The sequence below is a fragment of the Artemia franciscana genome, chromosome 4 (genome assembly GCF_032884065.1).
Source record: "Artemia franciscana chromosome 4, ASM3288406v1, whole genome shotgun sequence".
Taxonomy (NCBI): domain Eukaryota; kingdom Metazoa; phylum Arthropoda; class Branchiopoda; order Anostraca; family Artemiidae; genus Artemia; species Artemia franciscana.
The window spans coordinates 51,482,982-51,495,236 of NC_088866.1; positions in this window are offsets into that span (position 1 = coordinate 51,482,982).

The following is a 12,255-nucleotide window of genomic DNA, read 5'->3' on the forward strand; positions in this document are numbered from 1 at the left end:
TTATCTTTTCCTTATGATCATTTAGCCCCATGGAACTTCACTTGCAAATATCTATTATAATTCAGAGATCCTGTGGGTCCTTTTGAAGTAAAAAGGTAAGAAAATTCTCCTGATTTATATTGGAAAGAAGAAAATCCATGCGCTTCGGAACCACCTTTGCCAAGCTGTCCGAGTAACAGAAAACTAATATCGGAAAAGAAGAAAAAGTTCAAAAATAAGTTCTAGAAAGGTGATGAAAAAACAAAATCTAATTGAAAAAAGATTTAAACAAAAACTTTTTATCTGGCCAGGAATATCACTATTTTTTTACCAATTTGTATTATTATTTTTTTCGACTTCCGTTTGGGCTTATTGCTATTTCTTATCAAACAGTTCGTGGTAACGAACTGTAGTAAGGAGCGACCCGGCTCAATAGTAACCAAAAGTCTAAAAAATGGAATTTTGATACCAATACCTACATCAAAAGAATCGCATTTTTATGCTGATTTTAAGTATATAAGTTTCATCAAGTTTAGTCTTACCCATCAAAAGTTACGAGCCTGAGAAAATTTGCGTTATTTTATAAAATAGGGGGAAACGCCGCCTAGAAGTCATAGAATCTTAACGAAAATCACACCATCAGATTCAGCGTATCAGAGAACACTACTGTAGAAGTTTCAAGCTCCTATCTACAAAAATGTGGAATTTTGTATTTTTTGCCAGAAGGCAGATCACGGATGCGTGTTTATTTGGTTTTTTTTTTTTTTTTTTTTTTTTTTTTTTTTTTTTTTTTTCAGGGGTGATCGTATCGACCCAGTTGTCCTAGAATGTTGCAAGAGGGCTCATTCTAACGGAAATGAAAAGTTCTAGTGCCCTTTTTAAGTGACCAAAAAAATTGGAGGGCACCTTGGCCCCCTCCCACGCTAATTATTTTACCAAAGTCAACGGATCAAAATTCTGAGATAGCCATCTCAGATAGCCTTTATTCAGCGTAGTCGAAAAACCTTATAACTATGTCTTTGGGGACGACTTACTCCCCTACAGTCCCCATGGGAGGGGCAACAAGTTACAAACTTTGACCAATGCTTACATATAGTAATGGTTATTGGGAAGTGTACAGGCGTTTTCAGGAGGATTTTTTTGGTTGGGGGAGGGGTTGAGAAGAGGGGGAAATGCTGGGGGAACTTTCCTTAGAGAATTTGTAATGGGAGAAGAAAATTTCCATGAAGGGAGAGCAGGATAAAGGCTACTAGCATTATTTAAAAAAAAAAACAATTAAAAAATAAAAGTGAAAAAGCTTTTTCAGCTGGAAGTAAGGAACAGCAATAAAACTTAAAACAAACAGAAATTATTACCCATATGAGGGGCTCACCTCCTTCTAATACCTCGCTCTTTACGCTAAAGTATTTTCAGTAATTTCAACTACTTATTCTACGGCTTTTGTGATTCAGGGGGTCATTCTTAATGAATTGGGATAAAATTTAAGCTTTAGTAGCGAGGTACTGACGATGGGGCGAATCCCCTCATATATGTAATAAAAACATGAGAATACAAAAGTTCTTTACGTAAGCTAATTTATAAGTTACGTAAATCTTTTACTAATAAAAATATTCGTAAAAAATTAAAAGTTCTAGTTGCTTTTTTAATTAACCAAAAAATCGGAGGGCAACTAGGCTTCCTCCCCCGCTCTTTTTTTCTCAAATTCATTTGACCAAAATTATGAGAAAGCCATTTAGCCAAAAAAATGCAAATTTCGTTTTAATTATTCCTCTGCGGAGAGCCAAAATCAAAACATGCATTGATTCAAAAACGTTCAGAAATTAAATAAAAAAACAATTTTTTTTAACTGAAAGTAAGGAGCGACATTAAAACTTAAAACGAACAGAAATTACTTCGTATATGAAAGGGGCTGCTTCCTCATCAACGCCCCGCTCTTTACGCTAATAACTGTAATATAACTGTAATCATATAACTGTAAATTGTTGTACTTACGATTGAACCTTTTTTGAATCAAAAGTTTTTCTGGGCAGCAGAATAAAAAACAATTATATTTGTACCTAGAAATAAAGTGTTAAAAAAACGTATTTCGAATAAATTTCATGATGTCTCACAAAGTCTAAGTTTCATAAAATTCTAGTGGTTTTGAGTTTTTGTTGGACGAGAAAGGCCTGAACATGTTTAAAAAAGTATAAAAAAGATTAATTTGGCGCCCGCTGCTACCAAAGACCACATATCCCCATATATTCGAATGTATAAGCTCGAATTTGAATGTTTATTAGAGCTGTATAAGAATGTATATACGAATGTATGAGTATAAGCTCAAGCTATTACTTTCTTTATAATAAAAGGTAAAAGATGAAGAGAGAAAGAAATCTTACAATGAACACAACAAATGTGACCATGGCTAGTAGAACAAAAAGACAAAACTAAAGCGACGGCGAATTACCTGTTTTGTCGTCGACGCTAAGAAAACAAAATTAGAACTAAAATAACCTAAAATCGAAAACCAAGATTTGAAATCAACAATCCCCAGGGAGTTCTAGTTTTATTTTATAAGTCAAAAGTGATTTGAGACCAACCATCTTCTAAGGGTGTTTTCCTGGGGGGGGGGGGTAAGCACCTAGGACCGTAGTGGACAAACGTTCTTTAATTTTTGAAGTATTACCTCATTGAATGAGGTAATACTACAGCTTGAATGAGGTAATATGAGGTAATTTGTCCGTCCGTGGCCGAGTGGTTAACGCGCCGAACTCACGAGCGAAGGGTCGCTGGTTCGAATCTCGGTGGTGCCGACCGTTTGGTTTTAGGACGAGGGTTAGTGGCGTTTCCCCGTAAGACAAGCCAAAAGTTTACCCAGCTTCAAATGGGTACCTAGAGAAATCTAGGGAAAAGCACGGGAAAGCGTCGGATGACTTGCCCCCAACCACGCATTGCACCCCGGCCGAGGGCGGAGAATCAGGAGATCGGCACCTGCGCTACGCGAACCCTAATCGGTTTGCATGCGAAAGTTTGCTTTTTGCTTGTCATTGAATGCACGGATACAAATTTAGTTCTTGAACGCGGAGAACTATTGAGTTCCAGAAACTTCTACAGTAGGGTTCTCTGATACGCTGAATCTGATGGTGTGATTTTCGTTAATTCTATAACTTTTAGGGGGTGTTTCCCCCTATTTTCTAAAAAAAAAATATTCTCAGGCTCGTAACTTTTGATAGGTAAGACTAAACTGGATGAAACTTGTATATTTAAAATCAGCATTAAAATGCGATTCTTTTGATGTAGCTATTGGTATCAAAATTCCATTTTTTAGAGTTTTGGTTACTATTGAGCCAGGTCGCTCCTTACTACAGTTCGTTACCACGAACTGTTTGATGAGAGCAACATTTTGGTTTTATCGTTTTTTTTTGTTTTTTTTTTTCTAGCACCTCGATTTCAGCTTATTCCTAGAAAGTGGTAAGAGTCTAATCTCTGCACTTTTTATTGAAAGTGTGGACCTTAAGCCGGATTGATGAAGATGACTGCATGTTGGAAAGCTTCGTAGAACTCTTGCCTGTGGCCAAAAATCTATTGTTCTACCAATTTCTGTTCGTGATTTCAGCTGAGTTTATCATTTGGTTTTTCGCACTTTGGATTGAGGTGGAGAAATGGTATCAGATGTGCCTCTTAAACTTTAAAAGTTCTCTCATTGCTAAAGAAATTAGAGTTTATCCTTTGCTCTTTTCTAATTGATGACGTTAGAAACTTGGCCAACGGCAAAAAAGTCAACTTTTGAACTAAGACAGATAATTTTTTTTTTGGACGGCAATCGATAGCTCTTGATGAGCTGATCAAAGTGTATGTCAACCATTTTTTGGTGTAAAAAGTCCTTCATGGAATATACCAGTTTGATAGTTTAAAGGGGTTGACAACTTCAGTAGTAAGGTACACACTGAAACCAAAAATAGGGCGATATCAATTGTGAGACATATAGGGGATTTTGAAGCAACAGTCGGCTGTTAGCTCATAATCATCTTCGGCAATGAGGGGTTCGCAACTTTTGCTAGTTGGTGTAACTATTATTTGTTTCTGGTGTGTTTGATGGTAAGACCAATTCGATTACTGTGGTAAGACATGTAGGTGACTTGTAAGTACTAATCGGCTGTTCGGCTAACAGCCAATTAGGCTAATCAAACCAATAAGCATAAGTTCCTCGTTTCTCTTTCGTAAAATCTTTATTTTAAGGTTTGAGGGATCCTTGCTAATCATTTTCTCTTTAATCATTTAAGGGGGAGGGATCCTTGCTAATCATTTTTCTCTTTAATCATTTAAGGAGGAGGGATCCTTGCTAATCATTTTTCTCTTTAATCATTTAAAACAAAGATTTTACGAAGGAGAAACGAGGAACTTATGCTTATTGGTTTGATGCAGCCAAGTGTATATTGGCCGTGAAGCGGCAGGATAACAACTTTGTCTCTGTTGCATCCAGCCATCTCAGTCTATATCCATTAAGACCAGTAGAACGAAGAGTGAAGGGGCAGATAAGAAAGACTGCATCAAAGCAAACACATCCATTCATTTAATACAATCGGTATATGAGTGGAGTTAATTTACATGACTGGCTTATCAGTAAGTCTGCTGTGTCTATTAAAGGAAAGAAATGGTTTGGGCTCAGTTCATGCGACTGTTAGACATGGTAGCTGTCAAAGCTTGCAGACTATCCAGTATGGTTGTTGACAAATAAAAGGAAATGACTCTTGTAGATTTAGACGGGAGGTCACACAGTCCCTTCTGGAAACCAATTACAATAGAGGGGAATCAAGGCCTTAAGCGTTTAAAGGAAGACAAGTTTCTTTGCCACCAGTCAGCCCAAAATCATAAAATAGATATGATAGAATAAGACACTTCTAGAGAAGAGCGAAAAGCAACGACTATGCCAAGGCAAAAACTGCAAGAAAAAGTTACTGAACTAGTGTGAGAAATGTGACGTTACCCTTTGCACTGGCTGTTATGCGTCTGAGCACACGAAGTATTGATTTGTTTTGGTTTTGCATTGCATTTAATTCAATTTTCGGCATTAAAATATATTTAATGAAATCCTGTATATTTTGATACCACAAGGGCCCATTGTCCTATGAATAGGACACCTTGTATATCAGAAACCGGAAACAGAAAAAATATGTAAATGCATTTTCGGCTTAGTTATGCGATAAAAGAAAACGAATGAAAAGGACTACTAGAATCTTAGACACTTTTTCCTTGGGTCTTAACAAGTTAAGCATCTGGATGCCTGAAGGGTTTTTTAGTTCAGTTTAACATCCCCCGCAACATGCCTTGAAATTTGCATATGAATGCCTGAGATATTTATAAGATATTGCAAATATGCAAACCTGATAACCTGGATATATATAGTTTCTTTTGATGTAGTTCAACATCTCCTGAAAATGCCCTAGAAGTTGAAATTAAAAAACTTAACTGGTCGTACCGTTTACTAGATGTCGCTGATATGCCCTTTGACAACTTTGGATACACGCATTGCCTTAGGATTAAACAAAAAATCCCCAATAGGATGCCATGAAAGATCCAAAGTAGTAGCCTTAGCTGCTACTTTAAGTTATTAACTTATTTTTAAACTTATTATATAACTCTTTTAAACTTATTTTTATATCCTCCTTATCTTTCCCATAAAGTTTCAGCTTGGTGTCTTGTTCTGTTACTAAAATATTGAATCTGTCTGCCATTTAGATAACCCGGATGCGGTTAAATTCTTTTGATGTAGTTAAATAGTTATATTAGTAGTAAAAAGTAGCCGGAGTTACAAATAGTCAAAGTCACATTTCTGAGTATACGAAGGAGCAAGAAGTTGCAGCTGCAACAAATCACAGTCGCAAGTGGTTGCAGTCACAAATTGTCGTAGTTACGAGTAGGTACATCTACTAGTAGTTGCAAGTGCTTGTGTTACAATTTGCAGTCACAGTGGTAAGTGGTCACAGTAACAAATGGTCGGAGGTACAAGTAGTTGCAAGCGCAAGTAGTTAAGTCACAGTCATTAGTAGTCACAGTCGGAAGCTGTCGGAATTGCAAGTTTTAAAACTAGAATATCTTTTGGTTAGTTCGTCCTTTTGCTCAATATGCTTCAAAGTTCCAAATTAATATTCTAAGCCGTCCCTGAGATTTTATTCATACACCCTTGTGACGACCTACATGGCAGTAGTTTTGTTTTCATTTATTTCAAAACTCCCCTCAACATTTCTAGAAAGCTTTACCCTTGTAACCTCAGCCTTTGTCGTAGTAGTAGCAGTATAAGCAGCGGTAGTAGCAGTAGCTGTAGTAGGCACATAGTTCCTGTTGGCATCCCCTAATACCCAAAGCTATTCTTGAAATATTACTGATGCGCCTTTTTGACAACATCCATGCCCATAGTGTATTGTGATTTGGTTCACCATCCGACTCAAAATTCCCAAGAGATTTCATGCTTATAGCCTTAGTCTTAGCAGTGGTCGTAGTAGTTGTACTACGAGTAGTAATAGTAGTTGCGGTATGAGTAGTAGTAGCATGTACACGGTGCCTTTTAGTTAGTCCAACATCACCCTCAACAGTGCCTGGTAGTTTAAACTTAATATTCTTAGCCATTCCTAAGATATTTCTAATAGGCCATTTTGAGAACCGGTTTTCCCTCCAAAGTTGACCCTTAATATCCTCAGCTTTAGTAGTAGTTGTCTTGACAATAGCAGGCGTAGTAGTAGTAGTAACAGTGGTAGCAGTAACAGTAAGATATAGATCCTTTTGGCTAGTACAACATCCACTTCGACACGCCCTGAAAGTTTCAACTTAATACCCTAAGCTAATACTGAGATTTCGCTGAGGCACCCTTTTTATGACCTTCATACGCATAGTGTCTTTTGATTTATTTCAACACCCATTAATAACTCATTGAAAGATTCACCTGAGTACCCTAGCTTTTTTGGAGATCAAGGATTAAACATGACCTACTTTCCTAATAATAGATTCTATATGTTAACAATGGGCAACTTGTATAACTTATGTAAGGTTTGTGAGGGGTTGTGACATCCGCAAAAATTTAGTTATTGGACTTTTCAACCATGATAAACAAAATGGCTATATAATTTTTTTTTGGTCGGATGTCTTTGGGGAAGGGCAGCAAAAGGGGTAGTGGGAGGGGGCTGGTTGCCCTCCAATCATTTTAATCTTAAAAAGGGCACTGGAACTTTCGATCTCCAATTAAATGAACTCCCTCCGGTGTTTAAAAAAAAACATTAGTTCGATATGATCTCCCCTGGAGGAAAAAACAACAACAAACAAACAAAATTAGATAGAGCCCAATACACTCTTTACGTAGGCTGCACTATTGCACTGCCTATGATTTTGTGTTTTCATAAATGAAACTGACCCTTGATATGATTTAGCTTGTTTACCAGCCAGTTGTCACCAAATTACAAGTTATTAACAGTTAATAGCGGCAAACACTGTAATATAGGAGCCGTTACAATTGAAAATTCGTGGCTACCAAACGCTAAAATTTTAATGTTATCGTCTGTTGCGTCCAAATGACCGAATCGTTGTAATTAATGGACATTATCAAGATAGCGGTAGATATTCTGTCAGCAATACCATCTATTATTATCAGTGGTATAATTATTTTTTCAACTTTCACATTTTGACTAATTCCGGCACTGAATTAATAAGATCATTGCACTTACTGAATGAGGATGAGATTTCAAAAGGCCGGAACTTCAATGATTGTTACATCAGATCTTTTCTCTTCATTCATTCTTTTAATCTTTCATGTTTTTATCATTCATCATTTATGTTTCATGTTTCTATCATTCTTCTCTCATTTTTCTTTTTCGGGCATAAGTCAATAAAATTTGACTTATTTTTGACGAATTTCTAAAGCAAAATCAAACATAAAGTCTAGATCCATAGGATTAAGTGAACCTGGCTTGATCAGAAATAGATGATATTATTTGGTTTTTTATCTTATTCCTTTTGGCATGGATGAATGATCCCGTCGTGCATTCCAACTAAAAAAGCTATAGTAAATTAGTAGGAATTAACACGAATGAAACATTGAAGGAAAAAGTCGTGCGAATTGCAACTATAGCGTATTCAACCTTCTACGGCAGCATATACTTCCTTGCGTGGAAATTGTCTCCACAAGTGCAGAATACCAAAACTAATTTTGTTCCAAATGAAGCGTCAACTTATTATTTTTTTGGTTGAATTTTTGCTGTATTTGTTACACTAGGAAGCTTACTAATAATAAACTTACTTAACCAGAAAAAAATCACTGAAAACGAAAATAAACTAGATTTACGTTGCATGGGCGACGTGAGGTGTTGTGGCAACCTTTGTTCGGCTTTTCCGAGTAAAGTGTTGCGAGAGCAACACTTAAGTTTGGTTTCCTCGCTTCGATTAAACGCTGAAGTTGTTAATCTGCAAGGATCTTAAAATAAATACTAGGTACACCAATTCGCAAAAGTTGCAAACCCCTGATCGCTGAAGTTTATTGTAGCCTAACAGCCGATTAGTACTTACATGTCCCCTACATGTCTTACCACTGTAACCGAATTGGTCTTACCATCAAACACACCAGAAACAAATAATAGTTGCACCAACTAGCAAAATTTACGAACCCCTTATTGCCGAAGATGATTATGAACTAACATCCGAGTGTTACTTAAAAATCCCCTATATGTCTCACAATTGATATCGGCCTATTTTTGGTTTCAGTGTGTACCTTACTACTGAAGTTGTCAACCCCTTTAAACTTTCAAAGTGGTATATCTCATGAAGGAATTTTTCCACCAAAAAATGATTGACATACACTTTGATCAGCTCATCAAGAGCTATTGACTGCCGTCCAAAAAAAGATTATCTGTCTTAGTTCAAAAGTTGACTTTTTTGCGGTAGGCCATGTTTCTAACGTCATCACTTAGAAAGGAGCAAAGGATAAACTCCAATTTCTTTAACAATGAGAGATCTTTTAAAGTTTATGAGGCACATCTTATATCATTTCTGTATCGGCCTATTTCTGGTTTCCTGGGGGACCCTACTACTTAAGTTGTCAGCCCCTTTAAACTTTCAAACTGGTATATCTCATAAAGGAATTTTTTCACCAAAAAAATGGTTGACATACACTTTGATCAGCTCATCAAGAGCTATTGATTGCCGTCCGAAAAACAAATTTTTTGTCCTAGCTCAAAAGTTGACTTTTTTGCCGTAGGCCAAGTTTCTAACGTCATCACTTAGAAAGGAGCAAAGGATAAACTCTAATTTCTTTAGCAATGAGAGAACTTTTAAAATTTAAGAGGCACATCTGATATCATTTCTGTATCGGCTTATTTTTGGTTTCTCTGTGTACCTTACTACTGAAGTTGTCAACCCCTTTAAACTTTTAAACTGGTATATCTCATGAAGTAATTTTTACACCTAGTTTTCTGAGCCTGATCCATCATTCTCAAATCAAAACTAGATCTACGTTGCATGGGCAATGTGAGGTATTGTGGCAACCTTTGTTTGGCTTCGCCGAGTAAAGTGTTGCGACAGCAACACTTTGGTTTTGTTTCCTCGCTTCGATCAAATGCTGATGTTGTTAATCTGTAAGGATCTTAAAATAAATACTAGGTATACCAACTCACAAAAGTTGGAAACCCCTCACTGCAACTGCAACAAGTTGCAAGCCCATCATAACTGAAGTAGCCTAACTTGATTGTAGCCTAACAGCCAATTATTACTTACAAGTTCCGTACATGCTTTACCGCTAGAACCAAATTAGTCTTACCATCAAATACACCAGAAACAAATAATAGGTACACCAACTAACAAAAGTTCCGACCCTCTCATTGCTGAAGATGATTATGAGCTAACATCTTACTGTTGCTAAAAACCTCCCTATTTCCCTCACAATTGGTATTGGCCTATTTTCGATTTCAGTGTGTACCTTACTACTGAATTTGTCAACCCCTTTAAACTTTCAAACTGGTATTCTCATGAAGGAATTTTTTTATCAAAAAATGGATAAAATATAGTTCGATCAGCTTATCAAGAGGTATCGACTGCCGTCGAAAAAAAAATATCTATCTGTCTTAGTTCAAAAGTTGACTTTTTTTGCCGTTGGGCCAAGTTTCTTACATCATCACTTAGAAAGGAACAAAAGATAAACTCTAATATCTTTAGCAATGAGAGAAATTTTAAAGTGTAAGAGGCACATCCGATACCATTTCTCCACTGCAATCCCAAGTGTGAAAAACCGAATGATAAACTCAGCTAAAATCACGAAAAGAAATGGGTGGAAATAATAGATGGCAGCACTTTCGGTCCCCACTTTTTGTTTCTGTAAATTTTTCTATTTATTCATTTAAGCAAAATATGTTGGCTGTGGATTCGGGTATCTGCCGCATATATTTAACTCTTATAGATTTTAGTCCATCTTCAATTTGAAACTCGTGCCTGCCTGCTTTTCTACTAGAATGGAGCTTTTCACTTGACAGCGGAAACATGGTTTGATGAAACAAAAGCTTGTGTGCATAACTTCAGATAGTCCTCTCTGACATAGGCTATAACAATCCTCTTCACTTCACACACTAAAGGCTCTGGCTCAAGGACAAGCAATAATCGTCCTTTTTTGCCCCAGGCAAGAGTTCTAAGAAGCTTTCCAAAATATGAAGTCATATTCATCAATCCGGCCTAGGGTCCACACTTTCTGTAAAAAAACGCAGAGGTCAGACCTTTACCACTCTCTAGGAATAAGCTAAAATAGGGGTGCTAGGAAAAATAACACAACAAATCAAAGTGTTGCTCTCGCTACTTAATGAAAGGGAGCTTGACATTTGCTTTTACCACTCAATTGATGAGATCAATGCTCGATCTGCGGCTACTGAGTGCATTTTTAAGCTACAAAAGAAAGTTTCTCGTGGTGTTATTGGCCTTTGGGCAAAGTGTTTAAGATATGGGTCCCCTCTCCTGACTGAGCATCTGAGCTTACTCTTTCCGGTTATATTCTGACATAGTATAGTTCCTAATTTTTTCAGTAGTGGAGTAATAACCCCAGTATTGAAAAGAGGAAAACCCCTGGACCAATTTTCTCCTTTTAAGCCAGTTACTTCGTCACTGGTTTTGTTCAAAGTTTTTGAGTTACCAATTATTGACGAGACATCTGATAAGTCTTAGACACCGGATACTCAGTTCGACTTCAAGAAAAGAAGTAGGCAAAGCCCATGCTCACCATTTGATTGCTAATTAACTTCTACATGCTCGTGAAAATAATAAGGTATTATACTTTGCTGGATTAAAAGTATCTAGAGCTTTTAACATGGGTGTACATCCGCATGTCTTATTTACTGCTTATAAACGTTGAGTATATATTTCGTCATCAAATCGATACGTGATATGTATAAAAAGCTAAATGCCAGAGTTATGGTCACCATCTCACCTGGTAAGGTAGAAATTACTACATCAATTCCTGCAAAAACGATATTAGACAGGGCGCTGTTACTTCTTCATCCCATTTAACAATACTGTAATTATGCCACAACATAATGCTCTAACCACATGTATATTTAAAGGTGTTAAAGTTTCGCTAACCAGCTGTTCGGAGGACGTCCTAAATATTAATAGAACAGCCTTTGGAATTAAAGAAAATTTTGAATTCTCTGTAGGGAGTATAGACGTATTGATCTTCGATTTAATGAGAGTAAGACTAAGTTCCTGGTGTTCAATCAACGTTCAGATTGCCTGATAAATGTTCAGTTGAGTGAACATGTTATTAAAGCACGAGATACACTGATGTATTTTGGTGTACCAATTGGGTTAAATCTTCGCACCACGTGTCAACTTTTGAAAGAGTTTTTTTTTGCCAGAAAATCTAGGAATGTGTATGGTTTACTGGCCGCGTTAAGATTTAAATTTAACTGCTGCATCTTGTCTAGTGTTTATATTCCATTTGCTGTTTCGTATCTGCTCGCCCTTGCACCATTTTGGTCTCTTCATACTGCATCAGGTATTTAGGGTTACGGAATTCTTTCTACAAGTGTGAAAAATATTTGCTACGGCTACCTCTCAGGACTAACAACAGCTCCCTATCCTCGCGATACAGAGTTGTTATTCTAGTGTCCTCGGTCCAGAAAAGAAATGATAGATATCAAAGGTAAATTATTGGAGTTCATTTGGGAATCAAACCTGAATAAAGATGCAAGGGTAAATTATTAGTTTAGCGGTTTTCCGCTCATTCAGTAGCATTTTCTCAAGAAATATGTAACTTTCTTTTCTTCTTATGGTAAC